A 22,422-nucleotide genomic window follows, 5' to 3' on the forward strand; every position below is an offset into this window, starting at 1 on the left:
GTTTTTGCATCAGGGAGTACAAAAAAAAAATCTTGCAAATTTTATTTGTTGTTTTCTTTTTGATTTTGAATAGGTAAAGGAGAGAAAAACATGATTTAAAACCCATCAATATTATACTATATGTAATAATATGCCAAGAAAAGGTTTGAGGTTAGCAAGAAATATCAATGTAGTGAAATAACCATGTAATGTGAGTAATGATTGATTATCAGGAGAAAGGAATAGGTGGTTGTGCACAGGTAGGAAGCTGTAATGACAACCAGCACTTTAAAATCTTCACTGTGATGAAAATGAAAAACGTATGCACAAAAGAACACTTTGTGAAAGCAACGCACTGTATTAGTGTTTGGAATGGATGCGGAGATATGAAAGATGAACTAGTCCTAGATGGTTCTGAATTTCTAAACATGGGAACTTAGAGAAAATAGTATTGGGCTGGAAAGATTTCTCAGTGGTCAAGGCACTTGCTTGCAAAGTCCAATGACCCAGATTTGATTTCCCACTGCCCACATAAAGACTGATGAACAAAGTGGTGCATGCATCCAAGTTTGTTTGCTGTGGCACTATGCCTTGGCATGCCTATTGTGCTCTATCTCTCTCTATTCCTCTTTCTCTCTCTCTCTTTTTCTATTTGAAAAGAAGTATTTAAAAATTAGTCTTATTTAGTGAAATGGAAATAGCAAGTAAACATATTTATATATGATCAAAGGAAATAATAAATATAATAAAAATTGAAGATTTGTCTAAACACTCTCAATTTAAAATTAATTATAACCAATAGAAGAAACTGCACTGGACTTCCCTTCATTATTTATTTTTAGAATTATAATGAGATCAGTAAAGGAAGAGTATATATCCTTTGATTCCATATTTTCCCCTAGTTATGCCATCTTTTTTTCTGTCCTCTGATTATCCTTCCCAAGCACCCCAGCTGTACTCAGTACTCTTTCATTTCTGTGACCAAAAACTAAAAAGAAGTAACTAAGGAAGTAAGGGTTTATTTTATCTTATGGTTTGAAGTTACAGTTCATCATGGTGGGGAAAGCAAAGCGGCAGGAACTTATAGCAGCTGGTGACATTCAGTCCATAGAGAAGATGCTGAGAAGAAATGCTGATGAATGCTGCTGCTCAGCTTGCACTCTCTCTTGTATTCAGTCCAGGGACAGCTTCAGGAACGGTGCTAACCACAGTTAGGATGGGTCCTCTGGCTTCATTAGCCTAATCTAGAAACTCTCTGGGAGATTTCCATCATTTTGTTTCTTCAGTGGTTCCATGTCCTTTCAAATTAACAATCAGAGCTTAACTATCACACTAACTATCTGCATACTGGAGAAATGTCAGCCACATTATGCAAATCCTATCCTAGATGTCTGGAAAGGGAGCGAAGGAGAGGGAAAAGGACAGAGAATGAGAATCAAACCATAAGGTGAGTACATTTTATGCTATGGGTGATAGGTGACCACAGCCCCACAGAATTCTTGACATAGGAAATGGAAACCTTTTGTCTATTTTTAAGCTTAGCTTTTACATACCTCAAGGTTAGCACCTCCCTAACCATCTTACAAAGAGATGCATAACCCCTAAATATAAAGTGAGTATTCCTTTTGATAGTCATCCATATAAACACAGACCTTCAACAACTAGAAATATGACAGATTATACTGGACTAAGCAATAATCGTATTTTGTACTTGATTAGCCATCTAAATAATTTTTTAAAGATTAAATCTCACTGACTTTAAAAGTGAACCTACTCATAAGATGCAAGCCTACTATTCATTCATCCTACACTTCATTCTATTCTTTTTGCTCCTTGGTTTCTTTTTCTTTTTTATTTATTTGAGAGCGACAGACACAGAGAGAAAGACAGATAGAGGAAAAGAGAGAGAATGGGCACGCCAGGGCTTCCAGCCTCTGCAAACGAACTCCAGATGCGTGCGCCCCCTTGTGCATCTGGCTAACATGGGACCTGGGGAACCAAGCCTCGAACAGGGGTCCTTAGGCTTCACAGGCAAGCGCTTAACTGCTAAGCCATCTCTCCAGCCCTGCTCCTTGCTTTCTTGCCTTCCATTTCCCTCACAACCACTTCCATTATCCATCCCCAAGACTATAAACACAAATGGCTATGTGAATCACAGTTCACAAAAACTTTCCACCTTAATGAAATCAATTAAAATTCATTATCACAGGCTGGAGAAATGGCTCAGTAGCTAAAGGCATTTGCTTACAAAGCCTGACAACCCTGGTTTGATTCCCCAGTACCCACATAAAGCCAGATGCACATGCATCTGGAGTTTGTTTACAGAGGCAGAAGGCCCTGGCACACCCATATTTACTCTCTGTCTCAAGTAACTAAATAAAATATTTAAAAAAATAAAAAAAATATTATCACTAAATTTAGACTGGTTCTGAAATTCAGACTGCTATTGTAGTTGCTTATGGTTTGAGAGGGACTTTTTGTTACCTTAGACCAAGTGTGGCATAAGATAGTCAATAAACTTTATGAAGAAATTTCAGATTTTCTTATGAACTTGATTAGTTTTAGTGACTAACATCAAACATGTGTTTATATGATGTAACTCTGGTCAACATAATTCTTCCTACCACTTTTTCTTATCCTTTTAATGTCTCATTTTTTTTTCTTGGTAAACAGACCTAAAACTTACCTCAATTTTCATTGTATTTGTTTTTCAAGTTAAAATAGTACTTTGACGTTCCTATTCTTTAGAGTGTCCTCCTGGATTTTATGGTCAGCATTGTGCTCACATCTGTGACTGCCAGAACGAAGCCAGTTGTGACGCAGCGACTGGACACTGCATGTGCCCCACAGGTTGCCATGGCAGCCAGTGTGAGCACGATACAGCCACAGCTCCCCAAAGCACATGAATGTGCAGACTCTGCATATGAAATATGCCCATCCTTCTATGAAAATGTATCAAAATCTCTCTCCTAAACTTTCAAATTACACACTTTAAATTGACAAGAAGTCATTTATTGGCCAGTATAATAGGACACTTCTGCTTTTGTCATAAATGCTTTTCTCCCTTAAATAAAATTAATTATTATCTCAAGTGATTATACCTCTGAATTAGAGTAAATATTTCATTAAGTCCCTTAAAAGAATGTGCCCTACATTTTGGAATCTAATGGTACTAACAGAGAAATAAGGAATTTGTGAAAACATTTAAGGATATATACCAAGCATACACTCTAAAATATATATACCAATGTCAAACTAAGTCAGTTTTAAGACCTGAATGTCTAATCAGGCAAAGAATGTATTTCATTTCTGAGAATTCACAAACAATCCTCTATTCTTCTGATTAGAGAAAAAAAAAAAAAACTCATTTGACCAACATGAACTCAGTCTTGAGCAACTTGTGTTTTTAATCCTAAATTACATGCATCCTTGAAGGGTTAGTTTTCATCAGCATCTCTGTTTTCTTTGTAGAGTGTCTGCCTGGAAAGTTTGGCAATAATTGTCATCAAGTTTGTGACTGTGAAAGAGAAAGCGCCTGCCACCCAGTTACCGGAAAATGTCTTTGTCCCCCGGGGACAACAGGAGCCAGATGTGAAGCTGGTAAGAGCCCAAACACTCAGGACTCCCCTCTGACCCACTGCAATACAGAGACCTACAGAACTTATCTGCTAGAAACAAAGTTTTGTTAAAGAACATTTTCCCATGGCTTTTCAATTTGTAGTTAAGAGTGATAAATCAAGGTTTGTAACTGTTACATCACAGGCACCCCAGACCAGTCCTTTGGTTGACAGAGGGTGTAAGGCAAGTACCTAAAAGAAACAGAATTAATCAACATGGAAGTGACTTCCCAAAATCACTAGAATGAATGTTATTATAATGTATGATTCATTAACATTCTTGATATACAAGCTCCTAATAGTTTTTGAAAGTTGAGATTTATGCTTTAATTTTTTTCCACTCATAAACACAAAAAAAATTACCTATAAAGAACGCTTTTAGTTCTTTGGGAACCATTTTAGGAAGATGAGAGAGTGGATTGGGTCAATTTTTGACCAATAACATGTTTGTGGCTTGATGGATGCTTGCCAGATCAAAAGGTCTTACATAATTAAAAGAACTGAGGAACTGACCCTACTTCCAATATGACTCTCAATAGAGTAGTTAATCTCAGAGTTTACTTTCCTTATCTTCAAAAGGACAGGGTTAAAGTTATTTATCATTAAGGACTTTTCCCAGTCTAATACACTACAGTTCTATAACTTGTGATGTCAACAATGGTGAGAAAGTCACAGTAACCCTCTAACGATGCCTATTCACCCAGCATCCTTCCCCAACTTAAGTGTTTCTGAGAAATAGCAATAAGGGTTGCTTTCTATGAAAGAAAGGTGTCATTCTAAATGTGTTGCTTCTATTAATTTAATCCTTATAACCCTCTGAGATGGTAATTCATATTGCTATTTCACAAATGAGAAAGCTGAGTAGAGAAGTTAGGGACTTACAGAACCAAGATTTAAACCCAGGCTTTCTGATTCCAGATTGTTTTCAATGCTGTTACGGGATAATGCTTTATGTGCGTGAATGGGTGGAGTTCAGAATAAAGACCATCCAATGGCTTATCAAGTGTGCTGTATTTCTTCTATCCCTTCTTCCTATGTCTTATAGAGACATTTATGTGAATAATACTGTAGATTCCTTGGGATATCCCAACCATAAACTTACTGGTACATGTTTCTTTCTTCAGAAGTTGTGTCACTGAAACCGCAGATACTTATTATATTATACTGTATGCTTCTTGAGTGTTTGATCAATTAAAATTACTCTTTTATTTAAAACAAGCTTAGAACAGATTTTAATACATGATACCATTTAGCAAGTATTTGTTGAAAGAATTCTTGCACCTCTTCTCAGCGTTCTTTAGGGAGACATGGTCATCAGAAACAGCTGAAACTTGTCATGTTGAAATTTAATCAGTCAGAAAAATGTTTGCAATATGTATAACATCCACTTATTGATCACTAAAAGTAGAATTCTTACAGCATCTGTAGCCCCACCTGTGTATGAAAGAAAAACACTTCTGTTTATTGAGTGTCCATTATGTGCCAAGCATTAAGTTCCTTTACTGTTCTTTACTGTTATCACCTTTCCCATAATAGAGGTAAGGATGGCAAAATACAAAAAAAAAAAAAAACAATATTTGCTTAATGTTACATAGCTGGTAAGTGGTATTTTGTGATCTGAAGCAAACAGTCTGAGTTCAGAGCCTGATTTGAACATATCTTCTCTCTTGATGAAAACTGAGAGGAAATGATTTTGCTTATTTATCTAAATTGTACACTAGAGTAATGATTGACTACAACTGCATGCTATTATTATATTTTACTTAAACTGATTTTGCGGAAGAGGGGGCGGAAAGAATGTCAGACTCACATGTTGGGTCATGATTTGCAGAGACATTTGTCATACCAATAACTGGGGGCTAACTCCACAATGCACGACCCATTTTCATCAACAAGGAGGGTCCAATGGGAGGGGGTAGATCACAGATGAGCCTAAACAATGATACCAAACTGCCTGTATTTACTGAAAAGAAAACTAATAAATTAAATTAAAAAATAAAAATAAATTTAACCCTGCATGTACATATAATACGTTGTAAGTACTCAGTGGCTACCTTTGGCTACTGACCTCCATATTGCATGATGAAATATAGAGCATTCCCATCACTGTAGAAAGTTCTAATAAATGACAGTGTGGTTTAAAATTAGCTGCTAAGCCATAAGAACTTATGATCCGTATGCAAACTAAGGGCTCAGTCTACTTTCTATAGCCTAAATTGCTGTATCACATAGTCTTTTCTCATCTACAGGAAAATTAGTGCATGTATGCTGGCTCATATGTGCTAACATATCAGTTTTCTATAAATACTGCAAGGTACCTCTTGTCATGAGTTCATTGAGGACCCACAGCCTACACAGATGCACTACAAGCTCTTTTATTTGCATTTTTATTTTCAATTAGGCACAGTTCATCTGCAATATTAACTGTGAACAGCTGTGTCTATGCAGAAGCCATAAAGATAAAAGGCCTCATTTTAACTTGAACTCTGGTAAAGAACCTATTAAACAGCCATAATATTAATTCATAAAAGAATGTAACAACATTTTATTGGATTAATTCCCCCCCAGCAAATTAACATTTGCAGACATTTAAACAGATGTCTTAAATACACACCATTATTAACATGAAAATGTGGTGCTTTTATAAATTAAAATCAGATTCCATACTGGTCAGTAGAGATCCTAACTAATGACTCTCTTTGAAACAAGCAATGTGGTCTTACCACCAGACTGAGTCATCCAGCAGCTGACTGAGAAGAGGTTCATGTGTTGGGCTCCACTTGAGATGACACATAACTTTTTAAACTTTTCCCAGAGGCTGATGATTTAAAGAAAAGGTTCATTTTTTGAATAGTGTTTGTACTGCCTCCCAGGATTTCTGCCAAAGGAACCCATTGCTCTTTAAGAAGAGGTTGAGCCATTTGCTTCAGCCAAGCCCTTTTGAAAATAATTGATTACAATCTCAGTTTATATTTTCATCCACTCCACATTTAAGTCTAATTTGTTAACTTACCTTCTTAATACAAGAGTTGAAAATCATAGACAACAGCAAATGACTGTTCAGTGCCCAGCTCTGTCATTTTCTGGAAATATAATTATAAGGTCTCTTATGCCATATCAAAGTTGTTTATTTATTTCTATGGTAGGAGAGTTTTTATCCCTGCCTTACCCACCTTTTTGCTAGAAGCTACTATGATGCTGTTATAGCAACCTATTTTGTTAACTGTACGAATTTGGTGACTTTCACTAAAAAAAAAAAAAAAAAAAAAAAAAAGTTTTTCTGGCCCTGAAATATTGGTAAACTGAGTAATGTTTCATTCTTGCCTAAATGAGTAGAAAATAGGAATGTACCTTGTTTCCTGGGCTGGGCTTTTTCCTGACCCTCACAATCACTCAGAAAATGAACTTGTTAATACTCTTCTAATGCTGTCTTGAATAACAGACTAAGAGCCACCACCACCCAACATGCCTCCACTAAGTTTTTGCTTAGGTATTTTACAAAGGAAACACTTTTTCCCTCCCCCTTTATTTCTCTACTGTTTGCTTCCTTGCACACTGCTAGCCAACATAGTTGAGTGTGTTAGCACTTACAGCATGATTTTCACATCAAACACCCAAAGGATCTGTAGCCCTTTCGACATACTTTGGGAGATGAAAGTTGAATATAAGCCATTTCACTTTCAACAACACTAGCACAAATAATTTTGTTTTTAAACTGAAAGACAAATCTCCTGAATTGTGCATTCAGAGGAGTGTTGCCTTTCTCTGACCTCAAGGCAGCTAATCCATTTTTCCTGTGTCCCTCACAATTGTACCACTATAAATGCTTAAATAATCTAATTCTGAGAAGGCGCCTTAGAAATTCTAGTTCCCTTCCTGGCTTTTCCTGTTTCCAATTTTGTCACTAACTTCCTTGTTACTCCCTACCCTCCTGTTTTCCATTGAAGCTCTTACTTTTATTATATAATATTTTTGAGTGGGAAAAAGATACACATGAGAAAACTTTTTCTTTTTTACAGTCTATCATCATCACATCTAAGTTTTGATTTTTTTTTTTAACCTGTCACAGAATGCACCTCGGGCTATTATGGACCCAACTGTGCTTTGGCCTGCCAGTGTGCTCCGGGAGCTCAATATACTCCTCTCAATGGGAGCTGCACTTGCCGGTGGAAGAAAGACAATCAATCTAATCTGTGAGGAAAATGGGTTGGTTGATCCTCAACAGCTAAACTCAGGCAGCTTTTCAGATGCTAAATAGGATAGTATAGCAGCTCACCCACAGTTACACATCTCACCTCTGGCCAACAAATGAACTTATTAAGCATCTGCCCAGTCTCTTCTGTGATGAGGTGAAAACAGGACTTCTCAATTCTCTGCCTCCTTGCCCACACTCTATCCTAAACTTCCCAACTTCCTTTTGCTAAAGAACATACATGAAGAAGAGAATATTTTTTTTCAGGATCTGGCCATACTTATGCTTGACTAATAAAATAACCTTTTAAAAAATATGCACAGGAGGTATTTAAATTTGGAAGAAAGCACTGCTTTTCTGTTCAGGTTGGACTGTGCTGAAATAGTCACACCTATTCACTGAAGACCTCAGTGGCCATTAAGCAACCGGCTTCTCTTAGAAACATTTAGAATTTCATCTGCTTATTTTGAGGATCCTGCTTCCCACTGACTTCTTTACTTTGCTAATATACTGTATTTTGAACATGACTTTTGGTGTGGGTAACTATTAAGACTTTAGCCACAAAAATCAGGGTAAAAATGCCACATGCACATTTACCATGAGTCATCAGACCGTTTAGTGCTGTTGTCCCTCTCCCTGGCCAACATCAGAGGAAAAGAGGTAGAGATGATGGAGGCCAGAGTTTAGCAGACTCTAAGGGTCATGAATTTCCCATAATTTAGGACAGGATTGACATCAGCCTTTAAACCCAAATTGCTCATCTTTTAGGACAACTCTGCAGGCACATCTGTAAGCATAACAGAAGCATAAGCCCACAAAGGCATCAAGGCATACATTTTTTTAATTTTTGTTCTTGATTGCTTATATACACTTACATCTCCACACTGGTGGCTAATTCACATTAGACAGAATAAGTTTACTTTTAAAACTTTGGCAGACATTTTTCGTACTTATAAATTGATGTATTTTGACATAATACCATCCCATGACTTTCCTTTGTGGTTCTTCCCCACCACCTTTCCATTGACCCCTTCTTTCCAACATGCCCGTCTTCTCTTTTGATGTTACAATAAGTTTATTGACTGTTAATGCTCCTCATGTAACCCATGGTTTTCAGAATAAAAATAGAGAATATTAAAACAATATACATAGTCTTCTTTATGAGAAATTACTAGAGTGGCTATTAAAAATCTAATCTGTTGAAATCACTCACTTGATAAAGTGTTTGCCTTACAAGCATGAAGAACAGAGTCCATTCCCAAGTGCCCACATAAAATGTCAGGTGTAATGGCAGGATCCTTTAATCAAAACACTGGAGAGTGGGCTGGAGAGATGGCTTAGCAGTTAAGCACTTGCCTGTGATGCCTAAGGACCCCAGTTCGAGGCTTGATTCCCCAGGACCCACATTAGCCAGATGCACAAGGGGGCGCATGCATCTGGAGTTCGTTTGCAGTGGCTGGAGGCCCTGGCATGCCCATTCTCTCTCTCTCTCTCTCTCTCTCTCTCTCTATCGACCTCATTCTCTCTCTCTCTCTCTGTCCCTCTCAAATAAATAAATAAAACAGAAAAAAAATTTAAAAAAACACTGGAGAGGGGGAGGCAGGAGGATACCTGGGGCTTCCTGGCCAGCTGATCTAGCCTGACTGATAAGCTTCAGGCCAATGACTATGTGACAAAGGAGGTTAATGGTATCTTTAAGAACAGCACCCAACGTTGTTCTCTGGCATCCACATACACATACGCACACACATGAAAATGTAACCATGCATATGTGTATCTAAACATATATGAACCAGCTTACATGCATGCTACCTACACACATGCAAAAAAACTGAATAGGTAAAAAAAGGTTGGAAAGATTTATGAAAAAATGTTTGGTGACTTATTGATGTCACAATAGTTCAGTCGTTGACTTTTGAACTTTATGTTTCTATGTATCATTACTGTTTGTCTTGTAGTTCTGGGAATTAAATTCAGTGTTATATGTACTGTACCACTGAGGCACATCCACAGCACTTTCTTAGCACCTTTTAAATGGTATATTCCCAACTTCCATACATGTAGACAATAAACTGTGATCATAATGCCCTCCCACCACCCTCTTCTCCCTTCCCACCTTCCCCGCTACTGAATCCCTTTTGCCCAACAACTGCTTCTTAAGTTTTGATGTCATTACTTTTTTCATTCAATTAAAGCAGGCCATGTGAGGTCATGAATGCCAGGTTCACTTTGTGTCTGGAAGACAGTCTTTCAAAGCACTCATCCCCTTCACTTGGCTTTCACACTACATCTGACACCTCTGTCACAGTGGTTCCTGAGTTTTACAGGGTGTGATAGAGATATCTCACTTAGTGCTGGACAATCTACTGTCATTTCTTTTTCAGCACTGGTGAGTTTTGAGTCTCCCCATTTGTCACTGCATCTGAAAAGAGAAGTTTCTCTAACTAAAAGTGAGTATAGTATTAATATATGGTCATAAACATAAGAATTTAGAAGGTAATTTGGTGCCCATAATATGTTCATTTACCCAGAATTCACTGTCCCTTCTATCAGCACTTTTAACAGTTATAGCGTATCTGCCATGGGAAGCCCTGCTTAGTTAAGCATTATTAAATTATATAAAGGAGTTAATGAAATTATGTCCTAAGAATTTTTAAATAAATTTAATTTATATCTAAAACAGATAGACTCAATTTACTCTTTAATTTTTATCCAGTATTATTTATGTCAGTAATTAATGAAGTTGCAGTAGCCATTAGTTAAATTAACAGAAAAATATTTTATTCTGAATACTTGACCATTTTCCTTACCAAGTGTATTTCAAGCTTTTTTTTTCAATGTAACCCTCAAACCTGAGTGAGCCAAAGGACAAAAACAATGACATTCTGTTTGGAGATAATATTCCCATCTTCCCATAGAGACCCTGTCCATTTCAAGACAAAGACAGTGATCCTAAGAAATGAAAACATCAAGAGAGATTTTGTTTCCTTACTGGAGATTTCTTCTTTTTTATGGCAGAAAAGAAAGTCTGGATTTTGTAGGGTGGGGGCAGGGAAGATTATTTTCCCTTCCTTTCTGCTTTTGCACATGCCTGTGTGTTTGAAATGTGTAGCTGTATGCAACAGGTGAAGTATGCTGTTGGCAAATGTCAGGTGTTCTGTGAACTGCCTCCTTTTTATGCTCATCTGCCCTCAAAACTGAAAAGGATATCATAGCAGGGAAGCAAACTCAGCACAGACCTGTATCTGTATTGCTATATAACTTTTTAGGGAAATTGAATTTTACTTTCATCCTTATGCCAATCAGCAAGAACTTATTCAAGTTATTGTGGCCTCTTTTCTACATAAAATGTTTGTAAGCTGTATCTTTCACATTAAAAATTAAAGTAGAAAAATATTTAAAATCAAAATGTTTCCAACGTTCTTTTATTTGAAAAATCTTCTTTGGGTGTGTATTGGTCAGCTTCTGTTACTGTAACAAATATTCAAGCAATCAGCTTTGGATGTAAAAGATTTGCTCACAGTCTTCACTGTTGTCATTCATGATCTGTTGAACCTATTGTTTTTAGTTCTCTGGTTAGAGGACTGCCTATCATGGAAGGCAAGCATAGGGAATAGTTTAGCAAGTCAGGATGCCTCTTGACTTAGGCAGTAAACACATTTATTTCCTAACAGTGTACCTCACAACCTTTTGGTATCCTATGGTCTTCACTCTTTCCCTTGTCTCAAGCTGCATTCACAACCCACTCCAAACAACTGGAACAAGTTATTCTTCTTAGCAAGCCTTTGTTAAGGCCTATTTCTATTCAAACATGTTTTGTGAAAAGTCCAGGATTGGAAGACAAGGAGCTGATGTGGCCTAGACTGGTTTTGGGTGCATTCACAATAAGAAAAATAAGGTCCCCTGAGTGAACTTTCAAGGAAGATGCCCAATGACTACGTATGACTGGGCATACATATGAATAAAATCAGAGGCATCATGGAAGGGACACATGCAGTACAGAAAAGCTTATAATGGAAACCTGTCAATAAAATTGCCCCTAGCAATCATCTCATCCATTCCCTAGACCCCACAAAGAAGATCCCCCCGAATGGCTTAGCAGGTAAGGTGCTTACCTGTAAAGCTATAGGACCCAAGTTCAATTCCTGTGGAGTGGCAGTGGCTGAGGGCCCTGGCACATCCATTATCTCTCGTTCTCTCCTATAAATAAATAAAATATTTTAAATATTTTTGTTTATGTTATTTATTTATTTGGGAGCTACAGACAGAGAGAGACACACACACAGGGAGACAGACAGAGAGAGAGGGAGAGAATGGACATGCCAGGGCTTCCAGCCACTGCAAATGAACTCCAGATGTGTGCACCCCCTTGTGCATCTGGTTAACGTGGGTCCTGGGGAATCGAGCCTTGAACCGGGGTCCTTCAGCTTCACAGGCAAGTGCTTAACCACTAAGCCATATCTCCAGCCCAAATAAAATATTTTAAAATCTGCTGAACCATAACCAGGCATCCTCACATACTCTCTCACTCAGGTGACCCACTGCCCCTATTAACAGTGTAATCCCACTTTTAATAAAGTATTTTTATAAAGATTTTTAGAGATTTGTTATTTGTGTGTTCCTTTCTTCAATTCCTTGAAGAATTGAATATGAAAAAACAAAAGCATATTTAAACCACTGGTAATAGAAGGGGCCTATGACAAAACAAAACTTACCTCAAGACCCAGATGTGAAAGTTAGGCTCAGAAAGACAGTATAATCTTACTATCTTCTTCATCAGCACTTTCCTAATGACTTGAATACCACCCACAAGCCCTACTTCATAACCATCCCACCTCTTGTCAATAGCAGAAAGACTACCATGTAGACCTCTAGAGGTGCAAGCAGGGTGAGGCTATATAAAAAATGAGTAGATGGCTTAGAATCATTGCTCCTAGTAATAATAACTATTCTGCAGGAGGACACCAGTTGGTTCCAAAACCACTCAAGGTAAGATTTCCCAGAAAGGGCAATATGCCATGAATAGTAAGTTCAAGTAATTTAACAGTCAAAATAGCATAAAATTTATTTTTAGTGCAAAAGAGGTTGATAGGATTCAAAGTGTTGTTTTGGAATAGCTACCATATTAAAAATGCTTCAAATTAAGAAAGCAGTACATTGAAACTCCATATTGTTGAACAACTTAAGTATACTATTCATTTGTACTCTGAGGAAGAATTTCCCTCATGCTTCTCTATATGAATGGTTATTCAGGTAGAGGGGAATATGATTCAGCTACCAGAGCACAAATTGTATAAAACTCCATTGGAACTAACTGTTGTGTAAAGTGAACTATAATTTAATAGGCATATCCTCTTTAATGAAAGCTCAAGATAAATTAAAATCTGTGTCACTGGGTAAAAATATTTTTATGTTATTCTTCTTGCTTTTTCTCACTGTATAATCTGTCTTTTGATTTGTAGATCTGCTGAGCACCAAGGGAAATTCACTAACCCCTAATATTTAACCTCTTTATAAGTATAGGTGGGCTGTGATATTTCAGGCTCTTTCATTTGCAATACAAGATCAGAGTGAGGTTGGTTTTGGTTAACTGCAATGAGTAGTTCAAGTTTAAAGAGAAAAGAGTATATGTATATGTGTGTTCACTAATTTGGAGTCCCTATCCAACATGCCTGAAATGCACATTTCAGTGCAACACCTAGCTTTCCCCCACCCTTTCTAACTTTAACATACATTTATTGAGTTTTCCACATGAGACAGCTATTTGACACAGGTTAAATTATTTTTAGAGAACTTGGAAATCATTCCAGGAGTTAGTGGCAAGAATGGCATTTCCTTTGTTAGAAATAGCACTAAGGGGTTAGCCTCTCATGGGACCCTTTCACATTGGTTTCTCCAGGACCTGGTAATACAGATATAGCTGAAATAACTCTTCACCGTCTGTAATAGAAAAACAGTCAAAGTGGCTGAACTTTTAAAATAGGTTTCAAAGTAATTCCAAGGTTTTCTCCCTTTTAGCTAATCATGTAGAAACTAACTATGTTTTAGGTTATCTATCTACTTTAGTGTTTCTAAAACAGTGCAAAGTCCAATATCTAATATATATAATATTTATATTTAATAGATGTATTTAAACATGGTAGATTTCTCATTTATATTCTTTTCACAATATAGTTCATGGTCTTTTTAATTGCTAACTACTTTGTAAATATCACATGAAACAGTTATTTCTCGTTTTAGTGTCTATGTATATATAAGCACAAATTTTACGGACAGCAACTCAAATAATTTACCTTAATATTTTAAATATTTCTTTCTGCTGGATGTTTACAAATATGTAGGAATTTGCATATTAATACCTCTACCTTAGAAGAAAGCAAGGTCATGTTTGTAATATAATTTCATTACTCAGACTTCATAATAAAAGCTCAATAGTAGTCCCAACACTCAGCAAGATTCATAGGAACAATTGCTCTTATGAACAGTGAAACACTGAAGTGCTGACAAAATTGGACCACTGAAATGTACAGCATTGGTTCATGAACAAAATCTTGTACACCAGATCTAGATGATTTGGTAGAGGAGGGATTCAATGCATAATGAAACCTAGAAATGAATAGGTATCTAAATGGTTAATTGATGATAATTCAAATCTTTTTTGGCTAAAATAACTTACTTATTGTCACTTTTTAACCTTTACCAAGTCCAAGTTTTTAGTATTTTTGACTCTATATTGGTCTTACTAAATCATTATAAAACTTTATTGAGTGCCTTCTACACTATGTACTGTTTGGAGCACAAGAAAAATAGTAGTGAACAAGCAGGGTCTATTTTCTGCCCTGAGAAATAAAGTCAGGAAACTTAGGCAGCATGACCAATGTTTTCAGCTATTCTTAGCCATACAGTGAGTTTTATAGCTTACTAATTCTTTTATAACGCATTAACTTAAATCTTCACAGTTTTCTTAATTTTCTGCATATTATATAATATATAAAATACACATTTTGATAAGGCAAATTTATTTTCCTTAATCTAAAATCCACATACTAGGTTTTACTATTAATGTTGTTAGAAAAATTGAAATATGGGTTGGAGAGATGGCTCAAATGGTCAAATGTGATTTCTTGCAAGGCCTGAAGGCCTGAGTTCAGTTTCTCAGTACCCATGTAAAGCCAGATACTCAAAGTAGCATCTGCATCTGACATTCATTTGCAGTGGCAAGAGGCCCTGGAGCATCTATTCTCTCTCTCTCTCTCTTTCTCTTTCTTCCTTTCACTTTCTTTCTCACCCATGCTCGAAAGTGAATAAAATTAGTTATAAAACTAAAAATGAAATATATACCTGTATATATATATAGGTATATATATACATACATAAATATATGTACTCTTTTCACATTTTAAGATAGCAGTATCATTCTGTAGCATGTAACAGAGAAGTTCCTTTCTCAAAGTTGTCTTAAACATTTTTGGTGGTAAAATAGGGAGTGGTGTCAAAGAAAGAGAAGATTTTTCTCATTCTGAAACTGTTTTGTCATTTTCATCATCTATGACTACCTTCTTTTGCGATGAACATAAGTGTTGCTGAATAAGATTAGAAGGCGTTGGGATATTTTTTGAAATCTGTATCTATTGCAAGTGTTTCTCACAAACTTCATAAAAATATTGCTTTACATTAATACTGTGGTCCACTTCTGTAATCCACCATTTGGGATGCGTATATAGGAGAATCACAAATTCAAAGCCAAGCTGGAACACATAGTGAAACTCTGTCAAAGGAATGAAAGGAGAAAGGGAAGGAGGACAGGAGGGAAGAGGAAAGGGAAGAAGGAAGGAGGGATGGAAAAAAAAAGAAATAAGAGGAAAGGAAAGGGTAGGGAAAAGATGGAAGGAAAGAAGGAAAAATATGTATCTTTTAGTATGTCCATATTAACTCATCATTAGAGTTTTTTATTATAATAAACTGCACATGAAAAACACTAAAGAAGAATTATAACATGCCCTCAAAGGCTCAGGGATCATTGTGGAAGAGGGGTTAGAAGGAATGTAAGGTCACAATGTAGGAAGGTCTACTCTGAGGCAATGCCTGTTCTCACCTGCAGGACTGACTGGCACATTCATGACCCTACAATGATTACTGATAATTCCACTGAAGAGGGCCCTTAGTGGAATGCGGCCGGGGAGTGTAGGAGAGGAACTATAACTCAATGAGGATATGAGCAGTTTGCAATATGGTCATATATCCAAGTTCTTAATAATTTTTCAGATACAAAAAGATCCTATGAAATTTTGTGGTATTCCATTTGTGGTACCATTAGGAAGTCCAGCTAAGAGATGAACTAATGACTGTGATACCAGCTTAATCAACTGGGTTAACATGTCTGCACATGGACTTTCAGTTCTGTGAACCAATAAACTGCTTTTCCTCTCCTCTTACTTCACCTCCCTTTCTTCTTTTCTTCCTTCATTAAAACAAAGAAATGAATGTAATCTGAAAATGAATGCATATGATCTAAACATTCACATCTGAGCCTGTTAAGCATTCAGCTCAGTGGCATTGTCTATATTCATCTTCCTATGCTATGATACCAAGAATTATCTTTTGCAATTAAGAAAGAACTTCCAGTGAAATTTGATCAACCAGGGCCTCAGATTCATGTTACTGATCTACTTGAGTAAGATAAGTCATATAACTGCTTGTGCTTTTACTATTCTTTTATAGCATCATCATCATCATTATTATTATTATTTTATATTATTTCTCATTCCTATTTGAAACTTGATTATGTGAAAATATGCTATATATACATGTCTTCCCTCTTCCAGCCATTTCTGCAACAAAGGAATGTTTGACACATGGGCAGAATTGGGCATCATTTTCCTGAGGATCCGAGGACTGGAAGAGCAATCATTTTCTTAAGTATATTACTGTTCTGTCTTGGTATCTTCTGCTGTGTCTGAGCATGCTTAGAAAACATGAACTAACAACCAACTCATTGTGCTCTGGGAAACTAACTGAATCTGTAATTTTATTTTGAATAATCCTCATGGATTTCTCAGATTTATACTCCTTTTCTAAATATCTGCCCTCTAGGTTCATCTCTGGCCCAAAGCAACCAGTGCCACAGGTTATTACAGAAGCTCACAAGACCCTAAGCAAGTCTTCGATGGAATTACAAATGACTGATATTTTAACAAAGGGAAAAAATGAAAGAGGCAGACTTATTGGGTCTGTAACACCATCAGCAAATAAGTTTTGATTGAGAGGAGCTATATAGTATATTTTGATACAATACATTCCAGAAACACCAATATGTTATTGTGATTTGTGAATTTCCAATGGGAAGACAGATTATAAAATAATTCCAAATTTTTCAACCAGACAGTCTTTTTGTGAGAAATTTCTTAAAAAACAAAAGTCCCAAGTTAAACTTTATATGAAAGCTTAATAGAGATGTTAAGTAAGGCCTCAGTAACACAGTTGATGAAGGTTTACTGATCACATTTCTTTGGGTTGTGCCTGGCAATGGTCAGAGACACCTCAAAAAGGCCCTGCATAGGTCCCATAGATCCCATTTCAGAAAGTGAGCTTTGTAAAAATATTGGTTATTAGAAAGATGTAAAATAGGTTATGTTGTGTTTAAACCAAATATTATAAAGCTACACTGAAATATGTTAGAAGAAGATGTTAGAAAATAAAGACCAAAGATTCTCTAACATTAAAGCATTTTATAGTAACTTCACATAACATATATATAAATAATCATTAGGGTTATTTATAAATATAATTCTGTGTGAGAACCACTTAATTGTCACATGTCTTTATATCACATGATGACACTTAGGACTCTTACCATGTCAAAGCTGTCATCTTCTATATAATATTGGATAATGATTGGATACTACTTATTAGATAGAACAGCAAGTATTATATTATCCCAGAACCTCCCATAAAGCATACACACACAAATTTACTTGTTTTTGGTGGTGGGAAAAGCTGTAGGGAAGTTAACTTGATAGCATGATAACTTAAAAAATGTAAGACATCTTCTGAAAATGCATAGAATATTCCAAATTATTATATCCATTGCTATATTCACAAAAATCTTTTTATCTCATTCATACTTCCAGTTCTATATGTTATGCACATATATTTGAATTGAAAAGTTGATAGATCAAGAAATAAACCAGGGCTGGAGGGATGGCTTAATGGTTAAGGCATTTGCCTGCAAAGCCAAAGGACCCAGGTTCGGTTCCCCAGGACCCATGCTAGCTAGATGCATAAGGGGCGCACATGTCTGGAGTTCATTTGCAGCGGTTGGAGGCCCTTGCACACCCATTCTCTCTCCCCCTCTTTCTCTGTCAAATAAATTAACTAATTAAATATATTTTTTAAAAGAAAGAAACCAAGTGATTTGCATATTATTGGGTTAAAATGCCTATTATTTTGGGGACTTTATGTTTGGCTTAGAGAACTTAAAAAAATGGCTGAGGAGATGGATGGCTCAGTTGGTAAAAACATGAGACCTTAGTTCAGATTCCAGGTATCTACATAAAAGCTGGAATGATACTTTGTGCCTGTACCTCTAATTTCAGCATTGGTAGGCGAACATGGGAGATCCAGATGGCTTGCTAGCTAGTTAGACTAAATTAATCAGTGAGATCTTGGCTCAAGAGATTCTATCTCAAAAATAATGTGGAGGGACTGAAGAGATGACTTAGTGATTAAGGTGCTTGTCTATAAAGTTGAAGGAACCAGGTTTGATTCCCCAGGACCCATATAAGCCAGATGCACTAGGTGAGCTTGTGTCTGAAGTTTATTTGTAGTAGCTGGATGCCCTGGCACACCCATTCTCTTTTTCTTTTTATTTCTATCTGCCTCTCTCTTTCTGGCTCTCACATAAATAAACAAAAAGTTTTTAAATTAAAAAAAATAATGTGCAGAAGCAATTAAAGTGGATACCCTAACCTCTGACCTCCACACATACACACATGCATCACACATACACATATGGGAAAATACTAATGAGCAACATTCACAGAGTTGAGATCCCTATATGCTGGGATCACAGAAAGGCTCAGCTGGAAAGTCCTACAGTGCCTTGCAGGCTTTTCTTTTGACATGCAAAGAAGCCAACATGCAGAGATGAAATGCTACAATGCCAACATCACACATCTTTCACCTTCTTATCTCTGGTTTTGTATGCCTCTCATCTTGGACATTTTAGAGAGTTTATTGGAACCCCTCCAAAGTCATTGCCTGTTAGCTATCCATGTTCTCCAAGTGGTAGGTAAAATACATATCTAAGGAACTGAATCCAATGATAGGTTTTCATCATGTCAATGATTTCATTGTCTTCAAAGAAAAGTAATTTGAATTGTAATCGTTTTTAGATCTTCTTGATAGAGCTTATTCAAACTTTATATTTTAAAAACTCATTTGGAGTTGGGTGTAGTGCCACACATCTGTAATTCCTGCACTCAGGAAGATTGTCCTAAAGCTTAGGTCAGCCTGGGCTACATAGGTAGTTCTAGGCCCACCCAGTCTACAGTATGAAACTTCATCATTGCAAAAAAAGACTGCTATGCTAAAATCTCTCTCTCTTTCTTCTTTCTCCCTCCCTGTGTGTGTGTGTGTGTGTGTGTGTGTGTGTGTGTGTGTGTGTGTTTCTCTCTGTGATATGTGTTGTATGTGTGCTATGTTGGTTATGTGGTATGTGCACATATGTGTGGAGATACAGAAGTTTTAAACGGGGCTGGAGAGATGGCTAAGCAGCTAAGGCATTTGTCTGCAAAGCTAAACACCCAGGTTCGATTCCACAGGACCCACATAAGCCAGATGCACAAGGGGCGCACATGTCTGGAGTTTGGTTGCAGTGGCTGGAGGCCGTGGCTTGCCTATTCTCTGTCTCTCTCTCCCTTTCTTTTTCCCTCCTTCTCTCTGTAAAATAAATAAATAAAAAATAAAAATGGAGTCTTAAAGGGAATTATAAATGTGATCAAAATATTCAGTAACTCTTCAGTTAGGTGCTCTAACCTTACTGAGAAAGTTTATCTTTTATAATATTTGGACACATATTTTGTCAACTCTTAAAATTACTGGGTATCAATTTTATTTTGTTTTGTTTTGCTTTTCAAGGTAGGGTCTTGCTCTAGCCCAGGCTGACCTGGAATTCACTATATAATCTCAGGGTGGCCTCATACTCATGGCAATCCTCCTACCTCTGCTTCCCAAGTGCTGGGATTCAAGACGTGTGCCACGTTGCCCAGCTGGGTATCAATTTTTGAAGAAACTTTATTAGAGAAAACATGAAATAAAAAAATGTAATCAAATATAAACTCAAAGAAAACCTGGCTAAACTGAACTTAGAAATAGAACCTTTTTCCATTTATCCAAGTTTTCAGTATGGCATAGTATTATTTATGAACTTTTACTCCACAAAGTCCAAAGTATATGTTATTGATCATAAGATAAATGTAACAATTGTATCCTTATATTTATGTGGGTAATTTTTAAAAAATTTGACTATATCGACCTTTAACAAAAGCTATACTTTTTATTTATTTGTTTATTTATTTTTGGTCTTTTGAGGTAGGGTCTCACTGTTGCCTAGGTTGAGCTAGAACTCACTCTGTAGCCCCAGACTGGCTTCAAACTCACAGTGATCCTCCTAAGTGCTAGGATTAAAGTCATTCACCACCATGCCTGGCTCTAATATTACATTTTTTCAAAACTAACCTACATATAATAAAAATATTAACTAACTGGTACTTTTAAGATCTCCATTATTTTTTGTTGACAATACCAACTGGCACATGATTTTTTTCCACTTGGTTATCTGAGCATATATATTGTGACTAATTTGTCTTCTTGAGTCATCTACTTTCCCCCTTCATGTCAATTCTCTTCACTGTTTTATATGGATTTCTTCATTCTTTCTTTTTTCAATTTTAACTATAGAAACATTTTAGAGTAGAAACAAAAATCAAAGTATTTTTTATTAAACACTAATGTTTTAGTTAGTTAACACCATTATGCTTTTAAACATTACTTAATTTGGAAAAATATAAAACAACTGGCCTGGCATGTAGATAAAGTTATCTTTCCATACTATATTGTTCCCTTAAGCTGATTGTGATATTTTTCTTTGGGTAACAATAATAATTATATATTTGACTAATGGCATTTATCAAGGTTTTAATATATACCAGATACCATAAGAAACATGTTCAAACATTTTTACTTAATGTTTCACAATAACTTTTTGGTAGATATAAGTAGGCATCATAATTTTCTTTTTAACAGTTTGGGAAGTCAAGACTCAAATAATCCAATAACTTGCTGAGGTCATGTGGTCTTCATTCAGGGTTGAGCTCCTGTTCATCATATGTGTGAGGTTCTAAAACACTATGTCAGATGATACAGATCTCTAAATGCATATTGGAGAAAACATAAAAGTTTGATAAATGCAAACTAGACTGGAACCAATATAGATAGTGATTAATGCTCATGAAGAGTCATATTGCCAATTTTTACTTTGGTGCATAAAAACGTAGTGTGTGAGCATTTGCTTGGTGTTTTTCTTTACTCATGTACAAGCAGAAGTTAAATCTGTACACTGTTCTCCACAGATCCTCAAATAAAATTTTAAAACTCAGGATGCAAAAATATATGATGGGGCAGTCTAGTTCTGGTATTGCAGAGCTTGATTCTTATATTAATAATATCTCCAGATACTTTTCTGAAGATTCAAGTCCAGCTAACTTCAGACTTATTTCCTAGACATTCTATACATGAAGGAAGAAGGCATCATCTTTTCCTTTTTTTTTTTTGTTTGTTTGGAGGAATGTCATATCCTATTTCTCAGCTTTTACAGAGTTCAAGCATATTCTCTTTGCCTAAAACTTTCTGATGATATCCTCTTGTAGCAAGAAACCTGCCTGGACTCCCATACTCTTCCCACTATTATCTCTACATCTATTTGATCATGTGCCTTTGAGCTACATAGAAGGTCTCTTTGCCTGGACTCTACATAGTTCTATGCCATTCTTTCTGCTTGACCTAATTTGTATCTCTGCATGGTGAAACCTCTGTCCTGAAGGACCCATTTGATGTAAAGAAACTTTCTTTTGGAGCTTCTATAGCCCAGAAGTTATTGTGCACCAGTAGAGAGATAAATGATTTATGAAATTGGCAACTTCATTCAGAATGAATTAGAGACCAGTCTACCCATCAGGAGGCCTCTTCCCTTCTAAAAAATTTAGAGTTTCTTGTCTTAAATTCAAACACCTACTCCCCTTGTGGCTGTGATTGGCTTGGGCTAGCCATTGCCAAATGAACATATGTGGACAGTAGATGCCAAATAATGCAATTTTATTGAAATATGCATGTGGCTTTTTTGTGTTGGCAGGTGAGTATATTGCTATACCACCCTATATACTTAGTTCAAAAAATGCTGCATAAGGAAAAACACAGATCTCATCTGCCAGGCAAAATAGCTATAAACTAGAAAAATCAGTTTTCTAATGAATCCATCGAGGGTAACTTGAGTTCTTTTTTAATGTATGGAAAAATAAACTCTTGAACAGAGGTGCATAGCCATCTAGAATTCTTTTAATTTATAGCCAGATTAAA

Source organism: Jaculus jaculus, chromosome 11, assembly GCF_020740685.1.
Source record: "Jaculus jaculus isolate mJacJac1 chromosome 11, mJacJac1.mat.Y.cur, whole genome shotgun sequence".
In the NCBI taxonomy this organism is placed as follows: Eukaryota; Metazoa; Chordata; class Mammalia; order Rodentia; family Dipodidae; genus Jaculus; species Jaculus jaculus.